The sequence below is a fragment of the Petaurus breviceps genome, unplaced genomic scaffold, assembly GCF_028583685.1.
Source record: "Petaurus breviceps papuanus isolate PSGF00001 unplaced genomic scaffold, PetGlider_PUasm1.0 379, whole genome shotgun sequence".
NCBI classification, from domain to species: Eukaryota; Metazoa; Chordata; class Mammalia; order Diprotodontia; family Petauridae; genus Petaurus; species Petaurus breviceps.
This window is the reverse complement of record NW_027186303.1, coordinates 3,727,782-3,752,112: the sequence shown is the minus strand read 5'-3', so window position 1 is coordinate 3,752,112 and position 24,331 is coordinate 3,727,782. Positions and strand designations below refer to the sequence as shown.

General features: G+C 42.8%; 2 protein-coding genes across 5 annotated transcripts in view; one reads left to right on the top strand and one right to left on the bottom strand.

Moving 5' to 3' along the window:
• Positions 1–24,331, bottom strand: part of RANGAP1 (Ran GTPase activating protein 1) — a 228,733-nt gene that overhangs the window by 36,314 nt on the left and 168,088 nt on the right. The window lies entirely within an intron of this gene.
• ZC3H7B (zinc finger CCCH-type containing 7B) overlaps positions 7,858–24,331 on the top strand; it is an 89,401-nt gene continuing 72,927 nt past the window's right edge. The window contains exon 1 of one of the 4 annotated variants that reach the window (XM_069099443.1): positions 7,858–8,165. The gene's annotated coding sequence lies outside the window, so the exon portion shown is untranslated. The remainder of the gene's footprint in view (positions 8,166–24,331) is intronic. The other 3 variants (XM_069099441.1, XM_069099440.1, XM_069099444.1) reach the window with 3 other exon arrangements.

Genomic DNA, 24,331 nt, shown 5'->3' with positions numbered 1-24,331 from the left:
TAGCACACTTAAGTCAACAAATGTTTATCAGAATGCTAAGGGTGCTAGGCACTGGGGATACAAAGACCAAAAAATGAAACTGTCCCTCTAGAAGCTTACATTCTACAGAGAAAAAAATCATAGGTCACAGAGAGGTAACTATAAAATATGATCCAGCAATGAGGAAGACAGCCAAGGGTAGCACCTATGCCACCGATTTCATAGCTAATGGGAAAGGACAGACAGGCAGAGGTTGGGTGTTCTTTTCTTCAGGAGTGATACTGGCTAAAATTATAACTATCTGCCCCTATCAGATATCTCTAATCTAGGAGTATGAGTCTGGATTCAGAAAGAAAGTCACTTCACTGGTTACTCTTAAAGGGAACAGTCTAATTCCTTCCTGCTAGTTACACAAAAGGCCATACAAATAATAAATAGGAAATGAACCCATTTATTGAAGAAAATAGAAATAAGAGAATTTAAATGGTTTAGAATGTGCCAAGGGATATGCAAAAGTGAACAGCCTCTTCAACTGGGATTGAATTAAGATCTCAGCTCAAACCAGGAGAGTGAATGAACATCTTCAATCAGAGGAGGATGGTTCTAGCAGTCTCTAGAATTTCAAACATAATAGGCCAGCTTTCCACTTATACCTTCCATTTTAAAATCTCTTTTTCTCTACTCTGGAAGCAAAAGGAAAAGAAAAAGACATTTTCTGTAATGTCCCTGGTCCATGTCCCATGAGTGTCTGGAAACAACTCAGTAAGTACCTCATACAGCTATGCATAATCGAGCACAGCATTCTCTCAGCTAAGCAGAAGTCACATTCCCCCTCTATACATATCAGGCAACACTGGGCTGACTTCCCACACCCCACTTTGGGAGGAGCTGAGTTACATATAAATTAAATAAAAAGTAATTAGAGATGGGGGGGGGGACACTAATAAATGGGAAAATCAGAAAAGGCTTCTTAGAAGAGGTGGCACTCCAAAAGAATCTAGAAGGGAATTGGGAATTCCAAGAGAGAACATTCCAGGAAGGGGTATAGCCTGTGGAAAATAACATGGAAACAGGGGGGTCAAAGCATATTAACCCCCCCTTTAAGTTAAACTAAAAAATCTTTTTGTTTTTTATTTTTATTTCTGAATTCTCTTCCTTTATCCATGCCCCCATTACCCATTGAGAAGGCAAGCAATGTGATACTTATTATACATATGAAGTCATACAAAATATATTTCCATATTAGCCATGTTGCAGGGGGGAACGTAAGAAAAATAAAGAGGAAAAAATAGGCTTCAATCTGCATGCATTTAATGTTAATGGGAGCTGAAGATCTTCCCCGCCCATTAAGAGACCTCAACCTGGAGCCCAACAAGGGAAGCTTGATTAGGGGAGGTTTGTTTTTCAGGAAAGCCCACATCTTTTTTTACTTTGTAGTTAGGTAGTGGATCACAAGGGTTGTGATGCCCTCTGACCCTGAAGAACTGTATATATTCCAAGGTTAGCATTTTGCTTTGAGGTTTACTCATGGGAAGAATGCTTGAGTGATGTAGCCAGATGAGACTCTGGGTAGCTGTTAAGGAGCTCCCCCAGCTTTGAAAACCCAGCTGTTGGTGTGTGTGTGTGTGTGTGTGTGTGTGTGTGTGTGTGTGTGTGTGTCTCGTAACTATGTATGTAATGATTAGACAGTTGGATCTGTCTGTTGATCTGTGATATTTGGTCAGACAATTAGACCTCTATCTGTTTGTCTTTATGCTATTATTTCTGCTTATAATTTGTTTGTATTTTCTCTGAAGTTCAGGGTGCTGAGTTTTTCCCCTGAACTAAGTAAATGATATATATGTTTGATTAAAGCAAGACTGTTGACCCCTTTTGAGTTGCTTCCCTTTAGAAAAGCAGATCAAAGAACCTGTGATAGCAGCCCTCCTGTGTGCTGGTGTTATTGGTCTTACACCCCTACAGCAGCTGCAAGTTAGCATTGTTGTTACAATGCAGGGTCCACAAGTTCTTTATCTGGAGGTGTATAGCAATCTTTGGAACTGTTGTGGTTCACTGTATCAATCAAAGTTGCTACGTTGCTAAATTTCACAGTTGGTCATCGCCACAATGTTATTGTTACTATGTATAATGTTTCTTGGTTCTGCTCATTTCACTTTGCAACAATTCTTCCCAGATTTTTCTGAAATTATCCCCTTCACCATTTCTTATAGTACAGTAGTACTCTATCACAATCATATATCATAACTCATTCAGTCATTCCCCAACTGATGAACATCCCCTTAGTTTCCAATTCTTTGTCACCACAAAAATTTATCGATATTTTTTGGCATACATATACACATTATATATACATATATACACACGTTTATATACATATATATTTTCTTTTTTTCTTTGATCTCTTTGGAGTATAGATTTCATCAAAGTATTACTAGATCAAAGAGTATGCACATCAACTGAAAAATATTAAGAAATAATATTAAGGTAGATGGAGAAATACCTTTTGTCTTAGTAAGAGGCTTGCCTTCTCCATCTTTTGAAGCATGGCTATAACCCACTCAAAGGAAGTGCTCTCTTTTTTTCCCATTTAAAAAAAAAGACACCAAACATTCTGCTATTGAGGGAAGAGACATTTTGAATCCTTAGTAGGGAGGAGGCCTGGGGGAAAGGGGGGGGGGGGGTGTTAGTCAAGGAAGTAACTAAGTAGTTCCAGGTGAAGATTAAGTGACCACTATTCTAGAATGATAACCCCAAAATGCCTTTTAACATGTCCTGACTTTTCCTTGTTCAAGATTACTATTAATATTACCTCAAATTGTTTTGGGATTGAGAGAGAAGTCCAAGATTATGCAGATGGGAAGGAGGGATTGTGTCAGTTTGGAGACTTCTCTTTCTTAGCTAAAAACTCTTGGATGTAGCATAACAATAAATTAATGTAAATTGTTTCCACCAGACATGCCCCAAATGCAGAGTAGAGTATTAGCATTTTTCTTCACCACAGGAGCAAATCCAGTCATTTGATCTGGAACATGGAGAGCACAGAGGGAGTAATAATAAATCATCTTGAAAAAATAGGCTGGAGCCAAACAAGCATTTAAGTATCTTCTATATGTCAAACAATGTACCAGGTACTGGAGATACAAAGACAAAATCAAAACAGTTCTTGCCTTCAAAGAATGTATATTCAAATGGGGTAGAAAACATGTACACATCTAAATGTACATACAACATAGACATATATGCATGTGTGTACAAATTATACACATTACCTATAAAGCAGGCATGAGGTAATCTTGGAAAGAAAGGCATTGACAGCTGGGACAGAGGGTGGGGTTGGGGGGGGGGAACAGTCTGGGAAAGTCCTTATGCAGGAGACTCTGGAGCTGAGTTTTGAACGAAACCATGGACTCCAAGAGGTGGAGGTAAGAAGGGAGAGAGGACAGAAACTAGTGCAAAGGCTGAAAAGGGGAGATGCAATGTTATATATGGGCAAGGGCAGGAGCTGGATTATAATTATATTAAACTATTATGGTTTAATATAATTATAGTAAACTATACAGTTATTATATAATAATCATAATTATAAAAGATGGCAGATTACACAAAGGTTATAATAAACTTAAATTCCCAAATAGCCATTTTGTTATGTAATATACACATAAGGTGGGGGAGGGCAGGGCAGGGATAGGCATAGAGTCCTAAACGTGGGTAAATTAATACAAAGTGGGGAGTGATGGGAACAAAATAAAGACCTGGAGGAATTTCTCAGGAATATTTGAGGAGGGAGAAGTCACTGGGCTATAGGTACATTTTATAAATCACAAAGTACATTAGAACTGTGAACTACTATATTTGTTGGTGGTGATATAGCATGGTATTTGGAGGTGACATGATTCTCTATGAAGAGATCATAAATCAAATAGCAAAGCTTTTAATTAAGAACAAGTAATAAGGTAGGTATTGGGGAAACCCCTCCCCCTCAATACTCACACATGTGGGTACTTTCCCCCACATATTCCCATGATGCCTGTGGGAGAGGGACCATACTCCTAGTATACATCTTGTTTCCTATGGGGTATGATTGCTTTCTGCATCTCTTAAAGCTGCAGTTTGCTCTTTCTTCATAGAGCTGATGCTAACATGTGATGGAATTATCAGCTGTTTCTGGGGCTTCCTTGAAGGGAATGTTAGTACACTTTTGTGAGACTTCCCAGCCAACATACTTGGGGACTGATCAAGCATATGTTCAGCTCTTTGACAGGCTTTGACAGGCCCCTTAGCCTGGCACACAAGAGGACCTACCAGGGGCTCAGATCTTTTCTTACAACATATTCATTACCCCTCAAGGGGAAGTCCCTTGCAACTTATATTGGAATAAGTACATTTCTTTCAATATCCATCATGCCCTGGTAGGTAAGTCAGGGCCATCCAAATTATTCATTCCAAGTTACTAATAATTATTTTGTTTTGTGTCCTTACAGGCAGCTGGTGGCACAATGGATACAGCATTAAGCTTGGAGGCAGGAAGACCTAAACTCACACTTGGCTTCAGATACTTACTAGTTGTGTCACCCTGGGTAAGTTACTTAACTTGTGTGAGCCTCAGTTTCCTCATGTACAAAATGAGTGTGATAATAGCACCAAAGTCAAAGGGTTGTTGAATCAAATGTGATAACCTGTATAAAGTGTTTTGCAAACCTTAAAGTGATATTTGAATTCTACTTTTGTTATTACTATTATTTTATGATCCTGTGAGCAAGGGTTAAGGAGACCCTCTCAAGGAATTGTGGGGATAAAGTCCTTTAGCTAAAGTCCCAAGAAAGGACATGAGAGATAGTATTGTGTGATGGAAGAAGCATCAGAAGGATATAAACTGGCAATTTTCACAAGAAGAAATCTAGACTATGAACAACCATATTTTTAAAATGGTCCAAATCACTAATAATCAGAAAAATGAAATGAAAATGAAAGCAACTCAGGTTACATCTCACATCCATCAGATTGTCAAAGATGGGGGGGAGGGAAAATGAGAATTATTTGATTGGCTGTGAGAAAACAGGCCAACTAATGTTTGTTGGTGTAGCACAGGTCCAGCAATTCTAGAAAATAATTTGGAATTATGTCCCACCCAAAGTCACTGAACAGTGACTTCGAGTCAGCAATACCACTAGCAGGTCTAAAATAAAAAGAGGTTAAAGGAGAAGAGGACTCATATATGTATATGTGTAGTGAAAAAAAGAGCTGTATAGTACCTCTGGCACAATAGACAGAGCACTTATTTGGCTTGGAGACAGCAAGATCTGAGTTCAAGTCCAGCCTCAGACACTTACCACCTGTATGACCCTGGGCAAATCACTTAATATATGTTTGCCTCAGTTTCCTCGTCTGTAAAATGAACTGGAGAAGGAAATGGCAAACACTCCAGGATCTTTGCCAGGAAAACCCCATGGACAGCTATGGTCCATGGGCCACAAAGAGTCAGACACAACTGAACAACAAAGTTCAGAATAACTTAAAAAAAAAAATACTAGAAATGAACTTAGAAGAGTCCAGTTCAAATCCTGCCTTTGTTATTTATAACCTATGTGACTTTGGGCAAGTCACTTCATTTACTTGTTTTTTTCACCCATAAAATGGGCTCGGGTTCCTGGTATGTTATCCTCACTTAATCAAGGCTCATGGATTAGTCTTCTTTGGAATGACTTGGTATGAGTTTGAATCAACTTTCTCTACCTCCCAGCTGTGTATATATTCTGTATAAACTTATATGCAAGAAGAGCCTCAGGGGCAGGGTGGATAAAGACCCTGACTAGAATCAGGGAAGGTCTGAGGTTAAGCCCTGTCTCCGGTGGAGTGACCCTGGGCAAGTCACTTAATTTCTCTGTGTCCCAAGCAACTCTGTCTGAGCAAACCTTTCAGAAAAATTGCTGATGTGTTTTGGTAAGTTCCTCCCTGAGACCTCCCTAAACCCATGGGATGTGTTTATAATATATAAGTATGTATGTGTGTATACAGTGTCTCACTCCAGAGAATGTAAACTCCTTGAGGGTAGGAATTGTTTTGTTCCTTGTCATTGTGTTCTGAGTGCCCCCACACATAGTAGGGCTAAATAATGCTCTCTAATTACTGTGTTTTCTCAGGAGAATCCCCCCAAAAATGCTAGGTTATTTCTGTGGACCCTTGGTGGCTTGCTTTTAATTGGTGTTTTAGAAATATTTATTTAAAATTTAAATTTAAAATATTTATTTTTATTCTGAACCCCTCCCCCCAAAGGGGAACATTTTTACATACACATTAGAACAGAAAAAGATCATAATACACATTATCTTTGTTATGTGTCTTGCTTTTCTTTGAACACATAATGATAAGTTTAACATTTAACTTTCAAAGCTGTTCTTGTGATTCTTCCCTTCTGTCCTCTAGGATGTATTTTTTTTTTACATTTAATTTTTTGAATGAACAAAAATCTATTCTCTCTCTCCCTCGATATCCCCCCCCCCATGAGAAAAGTAAAGGAGAAAAAAAATCCTGGTACCAAACATGCCCAAAGCAAATTCCCCAACTAGCTGTAGCCAAAATTGAATGTAGGTATCAGACTGTGTCCTGAGGCCATCACCTCTTGCCCCATACTTTATCCTTGATCCTTTGGAATTGATGTTGGTCATAGCTTTGCTCAGAGTTCTGCAGTCTTTCAAATCGTCTTTACAATGTTATTATTATATGAACCAGTCTGGTTCTGCTCGCTTCACTTTGCAATAGTTAATACAAATTCAGTTTCCCTGAAACCATCCCTGTTGTCATTACCTATATTGAAAGAATATTCCATATTATGATACGGTTATATATATATATGTATATACATACACCATATATATGTATGCATACACACACAGTGATTTGCTTAGCCATTCCCCAAGGGATAGGCACCCCTTAGTTTCTAGTTCTTTGCTATAACATAAAGGACTGTTACAGATATTTTGTGCATGAATTGTTTTCTTCTTTCTTTGATCTCTTTCGGTTATAAGGCTTTACGTGGTATTAATTGGTTAGAAGAAATGCACAGTTTCATGACTTCCACATTACTTTCCAGAGGGGCTGGACTGATTCATAACTCAAAAAAAAAAAAATGGCACATACTTTCCTTGAAACAGAAGGGAAAAATCCCCGCACACACACCCAGATACACACACACACACACACACCTTTTCCTAAACTGTACCAAGAGCAACAATAGACTGTTTACTTTAATTGGTACTAAATAAGTGTTTGTTGAATGGAGCTAAATACACCTGGCAACTCATATTTCAGTCTCTTCCTCTCTCTAGGCTTGTTTCTTTATCTAAAAAAAAAAAAAAAAAAAGGGAAGCTACTCTGACCCCTGGGATGCTTAGAGCAGGGGTCCCAAATCTAGGGTGAACTTGGCTGAGGGAAAAATGTATGTCTTTATTAGGACATAATAGGTTTGCTTTCTAATCTTAAGTATTTTATTGGATGCATTTAAAAGCCACACTTTCAGAAGGGGTCCTTAAATTTCCCTGGTCTGCCCTAGGAGCCCAGGTCACAGAAAAGTTTAAGAACCTCTGTAGCTATTTAGGTAGAAAGGGAACATTTCGGTAAACTTCAGGTCTGGAATTTAGAGGTGTTAAAAAGGAAATCCCATTAAAAACCTCCCTGCATTTAAAAAGAAAAATATAAAGGAAAAACAAAGCGGCCCACACTTTCGGTTGAATGGGAAAAAGAAATCTTCCCCAAGGTCTTTGCCTCTGAAGCCCATGGAGAGCCACAATAGACCCTGGGATTCAGATCTGTTCTTCGCAAGTCTCCCGGGATCGGGAATAAGGCTGACCGGGCCCCTCCAGGGCGCAGGGAGAAATTGCAGGGAAGCATTTTCTCCAGTTGGGGCTGCTCTGATCGAGACACAGAAAGAATAAGAGAAGGGAGACCGAGAGAGGGACAGAGAGAGCAGAGAGCGAGAGCGCCGTGGAAATGAAAGTAAAGGGCTAAGCGGCCACATGGAGGGAGCTGCCCGGGCAGCAGTTCCAGGAGCAAAATGCTTCCTTCGATAATTAAATAGCATTTACTCTTATTATTACTAATAATAATAATATAATAATATCTCTAGTAATACTATACCACTTATCAAGGTCCGTTGTAGGCACGGTGGGGGGACTGCCGAGCAAGGAAAGGTGAGTCTTGTAAGCTTTTTCCCCCCTCAGCCAAACACGGAAATTCCCCCGGGTGGGGTCCGGTGGGCCGGGGGGCCCCAGGTTGGAGGCGTTGGCGGCCTGGCCAGGAGGTGGGGGGTGGAAATCGAAGCAGGAGGCGGGGTGCGGCCCCAAGGGGCCTGGCGGGGAGGGGTGGGGAGCACCTTCGGCCCAGAGAGAGAGCCAGGAAACCTGGATTGGGGGGGAGGGGGAAAGCAACGGGGCGGGGGCGGCTCTTCGCGGGGTCCGGGGGGAAAAGGCTTGGAATCTCCCCTCCACCTCGGGGGAAGGGTTGGCCCCCTCCCCCCTCATCCTCATTCCTCTTGCCCCAAATGCCCGAGAACTTTCAAAGTTATTACTGAGCCTGGCTAGGTTTGGGGGTGGGGGGTCCCGGCCCGGGGGAAGGAGGAGGCTGGGAAGGCTTTGGGGGAGATTTCTCTTCTTCCTCTGAAACTTGGGGAGCTATGGGGTGAAGGGAGTCGGGGGGAGGGGGCAGTTCTGTTTCCAATCTGTGATTTGAAAACTCGCTAACGGCGGCTGGGGGAGGGGACGGCTTGGGGCCCCAGGCCCAGGGTGGGAGAGGGATCGAGAAATCCCCTTGCTTTCCCTTCGGTCTCCCTGCCTTTCTTTCGCTGCCCCCTTCCTGCTGGAGCGCTGGGGCAGCTTCGGAGGCCAGCGCTAGCCTGGGCCTGGGCCGCCCAGGGGTGGCCTTCCTCGGCTGCTGGCAGAACTCGAGCCCGGGGATCCAAGGCCCAGCTCGTGGCTGTGGGGGTGGGAGAGGATGGGCTTGGGGCTAGAGGAGGGGAAGGGCCTGGGTCATTTCTGGAGAACCAGGGCACCTCGCACATGCTGGGACCCTCTCTCCCTTCGGGGCAGGTCCATTAGAGGAGCTATCCTCTAATGTCAATTCTACCGGAACCACATTGAAGATATTGATGATCTGGTGGATTTGGAGTGAGGAGGAGCTGGGTTCGAATCCCCTCCCTGACTATTCCTGACTTCGTGACCTTGGGCAAATCACCTCCTCTTTGGGGGGCCTCGGTTTCCTCTTCTGTAAAATGGGAATAATAATCTTAGCACGGTCTGTCACACTTGGCTGTTGGGAGGGAAGCACTTTGTAAACCTCAGGCTGGAGAAATGGGCTATTGTTATCAAATTAAACTTTAAGCCAACAACGTGGCAAGAAGCCTCCATTGCTAGAATGCTAGAAGCCTCCAAGTTTTACAAATAGGAACCAAAGCCAGGTGAGGCAGGCAACCAGTCTGTCACTCAGCATTGATTAAGTGCCTACTGTGTGCCAAGCACGATGCTTTTTGGGGGATACATTGGGGATACATAAAGAAGTAAAAGACTGTCTGACCTCAAGGAGCTTACCATGGAAAGGGGGGACAGCAGGCCGACACATACATACAAAGCAAGCTGGTAGATATTAGAGACAGGCTTGGAATTCAGGGCTCCATGACTTCCCACACACTGCTCCCTCCACCTTCTATCCCATGCAGATCTTCTTTTTTCACTAGGGGAGGTATTCTCTGTAGTGCTTTGGCTACCAGGAAGCCCTGCCCAGTGGCAGCTTCATATTCTCATCATCACCATTATCCTCATGATTGTACCATCATACCTTTGTCCCCTTCTCTTCCCTGTGCTTAGATAGAGTTATCTAGATGTCCCCATTTTTGCAAAGGAAGAAACTGAGGCCCAAAGACATTAAACTGGGATTTAGACTTGGAGCCCAAGTTTTCACAGAATCTCAGAATTGGGAGGGACCTTAGAGGGTCTTGAGCCCAACCTATTCCTGGCAAAAAGGATCTTCAGGGCTTCATCATACCCAGTGAATGAGCATCTGTCTTTTGCTTAAGGACATCCACCAATGAAGACCCCGTTCCTTCTTGAGTTAGCCGGTTCCACTTTGGGATAACTCCTCTCATTTTAGGGAATCTGTGACTTACAGTTTCCTTATGTTAACCCCCAGCTGGCTTCTTTGAAACATCCACCCCTCTAGGCCCAAGCAGGACAAATCTAAATTCTCTGTCATTCTATAGATCTTCAGATACCTACAGACACCTGCCACACTTCACCTGAGTATTTTCTTCTCCCAGTAAATTCTGGAAATCAGCTATAATGTCCTCTCCAGGGTAAATGTCTGAAATTCATTCAGCTGACCTTTTGGCTTGAACATTAGCCCTGCAGCATCCCGACTAATTTCCTCTGGACATTCTGCTGCTTCCCAATGTCCTTCCTAAAACAGGGTGTCCAGAAGTGAGCAACCTTCCAAAACTGTCAGGCCAAGGCAGAGGATGGCAAATTTTCATTGAGTGACTGACTCTACTCTTCAAATTCCAGCAATCTGGACAATTGATTTTAGAATTAGCTTTCTTGGATGCTATGATGTCATGAAGTATTCTCATATCAAGCTTGTGATCTACTGAAACCCTCAGATCTTTTTCAGACGAATCACTGCCTAGCCATGCTTGCCATGTTGTCTTTTTAAAATCAGTTTGTTGAAACCAAGTGGAAGACTTCATAATACCACCACAGGCCTTAGAGGTGGGGAGGCAGTATGGCCCAGCAAGAGAACAGAGACAGAGGACCTGGGTTTGAGTCCCAGCTATGGTGCTCACTATTTATGCTGTTTTGGGGAAGTCAGTTTACCCCCCTGTACCTAAGTTTACTCATCTGTAAAATGAGAAGGTTGAGAGCCTCAGTTTCCTCAGTAGCTACTACAGGGCTTGGCATAGAATAGGTGCTTAATAAGTGCTTGTTGATTGATTGGCCAGATTTCCTCTAAGGTTCTTTCCCTCTAAATCTTTGATTTTTTGGGCTTAGGGATGATTTAGTCCTCCTGGTTACTTTACAGATGGGAAAACTGAGGAATGAGGCAGTTGAAGTGTCTTATCCAGGGGCAGACTAAGAGTTAAATGACAGAACCAGAGTTTGAACTCAGACCTTTTAATTTCAGGTTTAATGGTATTTCAGTGGTACTTCTTCCTTCTCAGTTTTTATTTTCTTAATTGTGGGTTTGTTGGTTGCCTCAGAGCTGTACTCTTAGCTGCAAGGGCTTTCTGATAAAGAGCCTGATTCATGGGGCCTAGAAACATAACCAGCAGAGGTGTTTTGGGGGTGCTAGTTATAGGCAGTTAGGGGGCTTATGGCATGTGTCTAGGCTGGGGTGCTTGCCTTCTTACCAGTAAGGGGGCAAAACACCCCAAGTCTCTCTCTGTGTCTCTGTCTCTTCTCATGTTTCTGTCTCTTTCTCTCTCTCAATTTTGCTTTGTGATTGTATTTCAGCAAACGTGATGAAAATAGCCAAGTACAGAGCCTCAAGTCTTCACTCACACAAATAAGATAATTATAGGCCACTTAGCAACTGTGCTGGATGCAGCCCCAACAGGAATCTTCACCTTCACTACCAAGACTCAGCTGCCCCTCCCACCCCATCAGCTTCCTCTCTTCTGTTACCCAGGCTCCTCTCCTCTCCCTCCAGTAGCTCTAGAGAGTAAGCAAGGCATGGGTAGAATGGGAGAGGCAGGATGTCTAGGGGGTAGGAGTGTCCCCAAGACCAGGAAGGAGGAACTGGGGACCAGGAGGAGAGGAAGTCCTGAGGAACCCAGGATGCAGCAGATTAAAGACAAGTCAGGACAGGAAGACAATATAAAGATGTCTGTTATAACTGGCTGCTAAATGACGTAGGATTTGGGCTGTCCTCTCATCAGAGCCTTTGGGCCTTAGAAGAAGCCTTAAAGATCTTGGTTCAGTAGAAAGGGCACTAATTCTGGAGTCTCAGGACCTGGGTTCAAATCCTGCCTCTGATACCTGTGTGACAATGGACCTCAGTTTCCTCCTCTGTAAAAGGAGGGGATTGGTTTAGAATTCTCATTTTTTTGGGTCTCAGGACTCCTTTACACTCTTAAAATTATTGAGGACCCCTCCCCCAAGAGCTTTTGTTTATCTGTGTCATATCAACCAATATTTATCATATTGGAAATGAAAATATCTTACTGTTACTATGAAAAAAGTTTTGACCTCTTAGATCCCCTGAAAGAGTCTCAGGGGCCCCCAGAGATATCCAGGAAACTTGGTCAGATGATCTCTGAAGATCCTTTTAGCTGTGGCTCTCTCATTTGGTGGTCCTCATCGATGGGACCCTTCTCCTTTCAGAGAGCAGGAAGGAAAACCCAGCAAAGTCAAGTGATCTTCTCGGTCACATAGGCAATAAAATAGGGAAATGCATTTCAGACCCAGGTTTTCTGACTTCAGATAGGTATAGTTTCCATTCAGTTGAGGAACTGAGCTCATACATCATCTGGGGGCAACTACCACTACTACTAATGTTGTTTTCCAGTTGTGTCCCACTCTTCATGACCCCATTTGGGGCTTTCTTGGCAAAGATACTCTAGTGGTTTGCCATTTCTTTCTCCATATCATTTTACAGATGAGGAAACTGAGGCAAAAAGGGTTAAGTGACTTGCCCAGGGTCACAGCTAGTATGTGACTGAGGTCAGATTTGAACTCAGTTCTTCCTGACTCTATCTGCTGCCCTACCCAGCTTCCCTAGCTAGGCTGTATGAAACACCTCTTATGAAAACCAAGAGCCCAAAGGGACCTTAGAGTTGGGGAAACTGAGGCCCAGAGAAAGTAGTGAATGTCAGAGCTGGATTTGATCCCAGGCTTTCTGGAATCCAAATCTAGCTTTCTTTCTACTACTCCAGGCATGCCTGAGGCTTGATGATGGGGAGGTCACACAGGCAGCTAGCCCTAGAGCTGGGCCTGGAACCTAGGCCTTATGGCTTTCAGTCAGTCATGAGGCCATCAGGGCAGTGCTGAGTCACAGAATCTCCTCACTGAGTAACTGAAGGGAAGGCATCAGGAGGCTTGTGGGATGGAGAATCAGAGGGAAGGGACTGGGGCATGCATACCTTATAACCTCCCACAGGTCACTTCCCCTCTTCTGAAAAATGGGAAGAATGACAGCCCCTTCCCATTCCTAGCCCCTGCCCATCCAAGGTGACCTTGCCTCTGTGTATCTATTCCTGTCCCTTAGGCTGTAAGTTCCCTGAGGGTTCAGGCTATTCTGCTTCTCTGTTTGTCTCCCCAGTAATGAATACTTGTTGCCTTACCTCTCTGACACACTTGATGATATACAATATTATGCTTATCTGTGGTTGTACGGCATTCCATGATAGGACTGTAAGATTCATGTCTTATTTAAATATTGTATCTCCCCCACCCCACAAAACACATCCAGTACTATGCAAGTAGTAGGTGCCTAAGATATATTTATGGAAATGAATCGAACTCCTCCATATGATAGAAAGATAGACCAGCATTTATTAGTACATACCAGGCACTGTGCTATCATAAGTGAGTAAACTGAGGCATAGAAAGGTTAAATGTCTTATCACAGACCTGGCCCCAGACCTGAGGGTTCTGGAGTAGAATGCTATTTTTTTTTTATTTTTTTGGAGGGGAGAGGGCAGGGCAGTTGGGGTTAAGTGACTTGCCCAAGGTCACATGGCTAGTAAGTGTTAAGTGTCTGAGGCTGGATTTGAACTCAGGTCCTCCTGACTCCAGGGCCGGTGCTTTATTCACTGTGCCACCGAGCCGCCCCAGAATGCTACTTTTTTTTAATATAAATTCTTTGACAAAAATAAATTGAACATCAACACAATTAAATTTACTTAGTAACTTCTTGCATTTAAGTTAATTAAATTGAACTCAACATCACCCCAACTTTTCCTTTTCTCCCTTCATGTCTCCATCCATCTTTGTTCCTTTTGGCCACTTTTCAGTTTCCCCCCCAAAAGTCTTTTTAGATTTCTCTGTGCTCCTCATATCTGTCCATTCTAATTCATCATGGTATTTCATTCCCTTCATGTACAATGATTAACTTGATCACTCCCTTATTACTGGACATTTAGTTGGCTTCCAGTATTTTGCAATTACAAATTATGCTGCGATTAAAATCTTTGAACAGGTAGTTCTTTTGGGAGGCTTGTTTATTTCTGAAAACTCTTTCAGAGGAGATTCCCAACTATGAAATTACTGGGCCAAAAAGTATGTTCAGTTTTTTAACTTTTAGTTCATCCTATTGGATTGCTCTTCAGAAAGGATTTAACAGGTTTGCAATTCTACCAGAAATGCATGAGTGTCCCTGTTTCTCCATTACAAACCTGGTTTGGTTTTAATTATTTTTGCTAATCTGATGAGTGTGAGATGGTACCTCAGAGTTGTTTTAATTCCCATTTCATACATCTAAAGCTAGAAGGGACCTTAGAGGCTGTCTAGCAAAACCCCTCCATTTTACACTGGAGAAAACTGAAGATGACAGAGGTTGAGTTGCTTGCCCAAGGTCATATAGGTAGTAAACAGGATATGAACTCAGGTCTTGGATTATTAATGCGGCTGAGTATTTTTTCAAGGATTCCATTTGTTTCCTCTTGAAAATTGTTCACATGCTTTCAATAATTATACATCATGGACTGTGATTTAGCACTGTACAGTTTTAATAATTTCTTATAGTTTTTATCATAGACATATTTCCTTTTTTTTCTTTTTGGAGGGCAGTTGGGGTTAAGTGACTTGCCCAAGGTCACATGGGGCTAGTAAGTGTTAAGCATCTGAGGCTGGATTTGAACTCAGGTCCTCATGACTTCAGGGCCGGTGCTCTATTCACTGTGCCACCTAGCTGCCCCTCATAGACATATTTCCTAATCTGTTATTTTTCTTCAAATAATTTTTGCTATTATTATAAAAATCCATCTTATTTTAATGTTTTCATGTTCAGGCACAGCTACTTTTCACCTTCTATTTACTGAGTAAGGGGGGGACACCCCTCCTCATGTAGAGTCCTAATATGAGTGTGGAAGTAAGTCAAAGCACAGAAGAGGTAGAGAAAATGGGCTATAGCAGGGAAGGGACCTGGAGACCGACCTTATGGCCATCAATGACAAAATGGAATTCAGACCTCTTCAAACCAGAGTATAGAGCTGGAAGAGGCCTTGGCAACCACCTGGTCCAACTTCCTCCATTTTACAGAGGTGTAAACTCATGCTCAGAGGGGACGAAAAATGAGGATATATCTTATGTTTCTATAGGCCTTGAGAATTTCCAAAGTACTTTTCCCATAACAAATCTGATAGGTAAATAATCTAAGTATTAGTAGCCTCATTTTGTGGAGAAGGAAATTGTAGGTCAGACAGGGGAAATGTCTTGGATCTGACTTTGTTATTTTCCATCCTGTACTAAGCATGTGTTAAGACACTGTTAATTCCTGGGGATAAAAAGACAAAAACCAAAAACACCCAATCCCTGCTCTTGAGAGTAAATGTTCTCTTGGGGGGGACAAAATGTATGGATACAAGATTATAGAAATACAAGATAGTTTAGGAGGGTGGGAACAAACTATTGGAGCCTTCAAGAAGGCTTGAGATGAGTCATGAAGAAAATGAGACAGAAATAAGGAGGGAGTGCATTCCAGGCATGGGGGATGGCCAGTGCAAACACAGAGAATTAAGGGCCATTTATGAAGAAGAGTGAAGGCCAGTTGGACTGGACCTTGGAGCATGGGGAAAGGAATAACAGCCAATGAAGCTGGAGAGACAGTTTGGGACTAGATTATGAGTGGCTATAAAAATCAAACCAAGGTGATTATATTTCATCCGAGAGGCAGAAAGGAATCACTGGATTTTTTTTTCTTTTTAATGCAATCGGGGATTAAGTGACTTGCCCAGGGTCACACAGCTAGGCCAGATTTTAATTCAGTTCTTCCGAAACCCTCCCCCTCTCCCCATCCATGATGCTCTACTTCAACACCTAGCAATCCCTGAGCCACTGGAATTTGAGTGAGGGATTGTCATGGCCAGGATGGTCTGGACCATTAGTATTGACATTTCACATTTCTCTTGGAATTTATATTATCTCATATCATCACCCATGCCTCTCCCAGCAATCCTATGAAGTAGGTGCTAGAATCATCCCCATTATATGAATGAGGAAACTGAGGCAAAAAGAGGTTAGTTAGTAGACAAAATTAAAAAAAAATACATTGCTGTCTTTTGGCTTTCCATAACCTTCAGTTTTTACTTTACATTTTTGGCAAGCATCTTTTTGGGTATGTTCCCTGCAGGTTATTGATAGTATCCTATTATCTATGCTTTATTTCATCATTCTCTGACTGTTGGACATTTAGGTGGCTTCCTGTGTTTTGAAGTGGTAAAATATAGCACTCCCCTTTCCCCTACACCCATTAGCCATCCCTAATTACAAAGAATTTTTTTAAATTTATTTAATTTTTTATTTATGGAATAAAACAAGCATTTCCATTATATAGTACAATTGAAAAAAAAAAGATGATTGCACATGAAACTGCAAATAGCAGTAAGAAGGACCTGAGGCCTAGGGGTAACATCATTCACAACTAGGATTAAAACTTGATTATCTTAATAATTATAATAACAAGCTGCTAAAAATAAAATAAAACAAAATGAAAATAAAAATGAGTAAGCAAAAGGAAAAGAACCCAACTATAGATAGCTACTTTGGTGTAAAAAAAGTTACAAAGAATTTTAAAAGGAAGAGGAAAAAAAGCAGTGCCAAACTAAGCCCCAAATCAGATGATGTCCATATACATCATCCCTCAATCCTACAAAACTGAGTTTTAAAATAGAGGTCGAGTAGCAAGTATCATTAATAATAATTAGCATACGACCAGTGCTTCAAGGTTTTGCACCTGTTTGATCCTCACACAGCAGCCCTGTATGATGACTGCCATTATTACCCCTATTTTACAGATGGGGAAGCTGGGGCTCAGAGTAGTTAAGTAACTAGTCCAGCTAGTTAAGTGTCTGATTCTGGATTTGAACTCAGGTCTTTCTGACTCTGACTTCACTGCTCCACCGAGCTGCCTCTGTCCACATGACTGAGGAAAACAGCCATCTTCCTCTTGGGCCACATGCCCCTAGCCTTGGGGGTGGGGGGGTGCCCTGTATCATTGTTCTGGGAGGGAGGGGGAAATCAATGGTCCCTCCCTAGGTGGCTTCTTTTAGAGGTTACAATGACTCTTAAAACTAAACATTGCCATACATTTTGTTTGGGACTCAGTAGATACAATAAAGATACAATCCAGCCTTGTTACAAAGTACATGCCAGAAAAAGGAGGTTGCTGATTATAAATAGAAAGGAGGGTTCCAGATTCTCTAACTTGACCACCCAGCATTAACATTGACCTTCGGGACTGGCCAGGGTTTTGTTGTTTCTATATACAGTGTTTTAACCATGTTTCTCTTGGCCCTGTAGCTGTGAAGACACCTCCCATTCCTCTTGTCTTATGGGATAATGACATTTTACTTCATTCACATATGACTACTACTGCTAGTGTGCTAGCATTTATATAATGCCTACCATGTGCCAGGCACTGTGCTAAGACTTTACAAATACCTCATTTGATCCTCACAACCACCCTGGGAAGCCCCCATTTTACAGATGAGGAAACTGAGGCAAACGGAGGTCAAGTGACTTGCCCACGGTCATACAGCTAGTAAGTGTCTGAGTCTGAATTGGAACTCAGTTCTTCCTGACTCTAGGCTCAGAGCACTGTGCCATCTAGCTGTCTACCATTTTACTTAGCCCTTTTCCAAGTGATGGGCACCCATGTTGTTTCCATTTTGCTACCCTAATATTTTATTGTACATGAGACCTTTCTTTCTGTTGTTGACCTCCTTGTCCAGCTGTGAAATGTCAGGTCCAAAGGGCATGAGTTTTTTCACATGATTCCAGATTGTTTTCTTCTCTGGGGTCAAGTGCCAGCAAACATTTATTCCATGACACCCATATGCTAGAGATGTTAGAAATTTCCTTTTTTCTTTTTTGGCCTGGACCTAGGATTTCATCACATAAGGAGCTTCGGTGTAGAAACTTCTTCCACTGATGTAGACTGGCAACTTGTATGTCATTTAGAATCTTGGAGAGTTGCCTCAGACACTCAGCGGTTAAGTAACTTGCCCAGGGCCATACAACTAGTATATATAAGAAGCAGTATTTGCACCTGGGGCAGGTAGACTCCAGTCTTGTCACTCCTACCTGCCATCACTACCCCATTCCACACAGCCTCATAGGACTGGGACCACAAACCCAAAAGACAAGAGTTCTTGTCCTCAAGGAATATACATTCTCCAGGGGACTTAACATGTAAACAGATACACCTGAGAATTGGAGGAGGAAAAGGTGACCAGGAGAGACTTCCTGGAGGGGTGGCCTGTGAACTGAGGCCTGAAGGAAGTCAAAGAATCTAAGGTGGAGATGGGGGGGGGGAGGTATTTCAGGCCTGGGGAGGGAGAGGTCAAGGAATGGTAAGAGAACCAGTTTGGCTGGACCCAGAATGTGTGAAGGAGAATACTGCATTGTTATGCACTGGACAGGGAGGCTTAAAGTTGATTAGGAAAGGCCTTAAATGCCAATCAGATGAGTAGGGAGCCATCGAAGCTTCTTGAAGAGGGGATTCAATAGGTTGTCTACAGCAGTTGCTGTGGCTGAAAAGCTCCCCAACCTGTGAAAAGTAAAACTTGAAACCAGATAGAAATTTGAGTTTTTATTATGGTGCTGTATCTGAGGAGGACTTTGTAGCAGAGGGTAAAATGGGACCTATCCGTTTATCTCCCTTATTATGTGGGCTGAGAACCCTGTAAGGTAGCAGGGCAGATTTCCTTCTTTTGCTAATTAGGAAACTGAGGACAAGAGAGAGTTCATCTTTCTATAGCTCTTTAAGATTTTTTAAAGTTCTTTATATGTTACTTCCTTGGGACTTCATAGTAACCCTGTAAAGTTGATACTGTAGGTGTTATTTTCATCTAATGGTTAAGGAAACTGAGGTTCTAAGGTACAGATTCAGTCACCGAAGTGACTGGTCTGTGGTTACATAGGGATTAATGTCAGAGCTGGGATTTGAACTCAGATCTCTTGACTCAAGTCCAGAACCCTCTCCACCACAATCTACCAAGCTGCCTTTACACTTTCTTGTCTCTCCTACAGGTCTGCTGCTTTTATATTTATTCATTTTTTTAAATTCTGGAATGCAACAGCAGCAGCATATGTCTATGATGTTTTGTGGTCACAAAGCATTTATACAGAGTTATTTGATCCTCTCAACAACACTGTGATGTAGAACAAGGACTGTTATCCATGGTTTACTAAAAGAGGAAACTGAGACCAAGAGAGAGAAAGTGCCTTGCCCAAGCAAGGTCACAGCCATGAACCCATATGATTCAGACTAGTGCTCTTACCCCTCCCCCAAGCTGCCTCAGATCAGTTTTTTTTTTTCATTTTTATAAAATTAAATGTTTTACTGATGCTCTTGCCCCACCCTTGTTTTCACCACTCTGTGTCTACACGAACACACACACACACCCCTCCTTTACTAAGAAAATGAATCACTATATAGGCCACATCTGACATTGTATGCCTCATTTCAGACCTGTAGTCTCCCACCTCTGGGCAGACAGCAGGAGGCAAGCTCACCCATAATTCCCTTAGGTACCTGTTAACTTCCACCTTTGGACGGCCTCTCCCTGTGACCTGGTGATCAGAGGCAGAGTCTGGGAAGGCTGAGGAACTGGATTAAAAGCTCTAGGCAACCAGATTCCGAACAGAAAACAGCTGCCAGCAAGACTAGGTGTAACTGGCTTTGGGAAGCTCATGGCAGCTGCCCTCCTCTGCCATGGAAAATTGGGAGTGCACAGTTGAAGAACAAAGATAGTGAGTTTATGGGAGTGGTGTGGAGTTGTCTGTACTGGCAGGTGGTGTGCTGGAGGGATGTGGAGGGTAAGTCAGTTTCCTTATCTGTAAAGTGGGGGTACTTGACTCTTGTTTGCACTGCCTTGCTCTCAGCATTTGCATAATGAATGTACTTTAAATCTGTAAATGATGAATGGACGAATGAAAAGTGTTTACTATGCATAAAGCACTGTGCTAACCAATAGAAAAGTGAGACTATCTGTTTTCAAGTAAGTCCCATTCTTTTTTTTTTAATTCAATTTTATTTTATCTTCAGGTCTGTATTCTTTTTCTCCCACCTTCTCTTCCCACCTTACTCTCATTGAGAAAGCAAGAAAATAAAACCTATTCTAAACATATCTAGTCAAGCAAAACAAATTCCCTCATTGGCCATATTCCTGCACCTCCCCCCTCCCCCATCTATACTCTCAGTCCATCAGCTTTCAAGCAGAAAGTGGCAGCATGTTTCATCATGAGGCCTCTGGAATTGTGGTGGTTCAGAGTTCCTCAGTCTTTCAGAGCTGTTTGCCTTTACAATATTGTTGTTATTATATAAACTTGGGCTCCCATTTTAATGGAGGAGTAGCACATAGCAGCAGTTTCAGCTGCAGGGCAGATGATAGAGCCCCAGTGGTCCTTAGGGTTTAGGGGCAAATGGCAGTGCATCTTCTTTAATATTTCCAAAGATAAAGCCACATCAGTTTCTGATGTCACACCATTTGATAGCGAGAACTCTTTTTACCCTGCCTTCGGTCACCATGGCAGCATCTGCAGAGCGGCAGTTGCCAGCTCCCATCTCCACAAAGGTTGTGCCCGTGGAGACTGGCTAGGGGGGCCAAGCTGGGAGCAGGGCTCCTGTTCTGGGGTACTGCTATTCCAAGGTCTTTCTCTGGGGGTCCCTGACCATTGAGGAAGTTGTTGGTGGGAGCAAGCTTGGTAACTGCACTCTCCACAGGGGCCATTTCCCTCTAGGAGGGCTGTGAGGGCTGTGCTGGAAGCAGCAGAGTCAATGGTATGGGCACCACTGCTATTTCCAAGGCTCTTGGGCTGTCTCCACTGGGGTCTGAGGGGAGATGGTCCTGGAAAGATGAGCTATCATAACTATATAGTAACAAAGATGTGTTAAATGTCTGGTGGCTAGGTGCTGACAGGGTCTCTGCCCTTGAGGATCATCAATAGAAACTGAAAGGGAGCTTAGCAACCATCTAGGTCTGATCTCTTCATTTTACAGATGAGAATATTGAAGCTGAGGGACTTGTTCAGGGTCACATAGGTGGTAAGTGGCAGAGACAGGATTCAAAGTCAGGGTGTCTGACTTCTGAGCTTGTACTCTTCCCATTGGGCCACACTGGCTGTCAGAGATGCTAATAACCAAAGATGTCTCTCTGGATAGGGCAGGGGTGAGGGTAGAATATATTGGCAAATGAAAGTGATATAACCAGTTCCATGAACCATCCGTTCCGTATCACTGTGGTCAGAAATAATCCCTCTTTCACAACGGGGAAGGAGCTCAGAACTTTGATCTCTGGAGTAACCAAGATTGAATTCAGAGAACTGGTGGTGAATTATGCTTCCCTCCTCCTCATAGAGAAGTGGTGGGCTACAGGGGCTGGATGAGGTCTACATTGTGACAGGTGGTCAGTGCACTGGTTTGTTTAACTAAAAACTTCTTTGTTACAAGGAAACCTATTATGGGGCGGAGGGTGGGGCACTGTTGGAAAGGGACTTTTATACAGTATTTATTGAAAAATGATCTTTCTGACCTTGAATGACCTTTCCATGTATCTCTGATATTGCATATTTTGAAAGGCATATTTTGATTTGCATTAGCTCTAATTTTAGTTTGATTTGCTTTAATGCAAATTTAAATGTGTCTTTTAAAATGTGGAGTAACTGAGGCACAAAGAAAAGCTGGTCTTAAAGCCAGCTCTTCCTGACTCCAAGTCCAGCATTCAAGGGAGGTGGAAGATGAGAAGTTTAACCACAACTAGGAGGGCAACAATACAAAATGTTTACATAGTGCTTTAGGGGCTTAAAGAATTTTTTTTTCCTATTTGATGCTCACAACTCAAGGGTCCCTGAGAAAGGGACTTGGTTGCAGGAGGTTCAGTTTGAGCCCAGGGTCTCCTTTTCCTTCTCTTTCTTTCTTTCCTTTTTCTTTCTTCTGTTCTCTTAACTTTTTTCATTCTTTTCCCCTTTCTTCCTTCCTTTATTCTTTCAATTATATATATATATATATATATTTTTTTTTTAATTAAGAATGTTAATACAAACCATTCTACTTGCTAATCGGTTCCTCCCATTTCAGTGAGTGACTAGCCACACAGCAAATCTCCTGATACTTTTCTAGACCCCATCAGGATTCTCAGCCACTTCTCCTCATTCACTTTGCTTCCCAAGCTCATGGTCTTCCATTCTTCAATGAGCCCTCTTCTTTTCAGATTCTGAGACTGAGGCTCTTCTTATTATCAAGTTTTAGCTTGGTTAATACTGACTGGGATTCTGAGAAAGAGTATTGCCTCCTTTCTGGAAAGCTTCTCATTTTTAGCTCAGGGGTATAGTCAGGATCAGTTCAATTTGACCTGCATTTATTGAATCATTAGGGTTGTGGATGGGGAGCCTGAAGTCTTGGCTCCAGACTCTACTAACTATATGAACATGGTTCAGGCACTTCTCTCCGAAACTTTTTTGCCATCTATCAAATGGGAATAATATCACTACTACTACTACTAGCAGGGAGTATTACCAACAAGGACTGGCCAACTGAATGATATCATTAGTGTACTTGAGCACATGGCCCAGCACTAGGGACTGTAGGGGAGACAAGAGAAGTAAAAGTCCTGGTCCCTGCCTTTATAGGCTCTTTGGGGGGGGGGGGCGCTAGTCCCCGTACATTGAAAAGACAGGAGCAGGGGGCGGCTAGGTGGTGCATTGACTAGAGCACTGGCCCTGGAGTCGGGAGGACCTGAGTTCAAATCCGGCCTCGGACACTTAATGCTTACTAGCCATGTGACCTTGGGCAAGTCACTTAACCCCAATTACCCTGCCTTCCCCCCTCCAAAAAGCCAAAAAAAAAAAAAAAAGAAGAACAGGAGCAGTGTGGTGTAGCTGCAGGACAGTGAAATTGGGCTCAGGAAGCCCTGGGGCCAAATCCCCTCTCAGACACTGTCTGGCCAGAGGACTCTGGGCCTTAGCCTTGGCTTCCTCATCTGAAAATAAGGGAGTTGAATGTGAAGATGATTTCTAAGGCTCCTTTCACCTCCAGATCTGAGATCCCTTGATCCGAGGTCCCCTGGCACAGATGGTCAGTGCCATGAGAGGTCAGGATCATTGAGCCTGAATGAAACCCCTGGAGTTGTTTGTTCACATCATCCCATCTGCCCAAGAATGTTGAATGGGAAACCATCTCCAGCAGAGCCAATAGGACCTCCCATCAGTGGGAGGGTGGAGCTCCTGAATGCCTTCCTAGCTTTTTATTAGCTCCAGAGAGTCAAAGGCTGCTTCTGAATCACTGGAGCCCAGAATCAAGGAGCTGGAAACAACTATGGAGACCTTGGGTCCTTAAGAGAAACATTCTCTATAGTTTTCCCAACAAGTATACTGCTTGAATACCACTGGTGATGGGGAACTCACTGTTTTCCAGGGCAGCACATCCCATTTGTAAATAGCTGTGATTGTTAGTGAGCTGTCTTTGTCTACTTTCCTTAAGTATCCAGGCTCTTTTTTTATACATCTCTGCACCTCCCTAAGAATGTACTGAACACAGTAGGCATGTCATAAATTGGTTCAGTGGAAAAAAATGCAGAGGACCTGGCTGTCAATCCTACATCTGCCACTTATTACTAGTGTGAGATCACTTCTTTCTGCCTTAGTTTCCTCACTTGTAAAATGAGGGGGCTGGATTAGATAGCCCCTAAGGTCCCTTCCTAGCCCTAAATCTTATGAAGTACTGGTTGAACAATGAATGGAGAGCCTTGTCCCCCATACTGCTCTAAAATGTCAATGGCCCTAAGTAGAGTCAGATCCAAATGCCTTTTTGGACATTAAGTACAGCTAGCCCTGGGAAGAATAGAATGCTAGATAAGGGATGAAGGGCACTTCAGAGGATTAGACCATTAGACACTTCTCACTTGCTGCAGCATGGGCATACAGGGTCACACAGCTAGCCTCTTAGGCCTGGTTTGAACTCAGGTTTTCCTGACTCCAGGGCTAAGTTCATCTATTGTGGCACCTAACTACCCCAATCCGTAAGGGTACTCTGGGTTATGTGGCCAGAAAGAGTATGGAGAGGGGTGGTTAGGTGGTGCAATGAATAAAGCACCAGCCCTGAAGTCAGGAGGACTTGAGTTAAAATCGCCCTCAGACACTTAACACTTACTAGC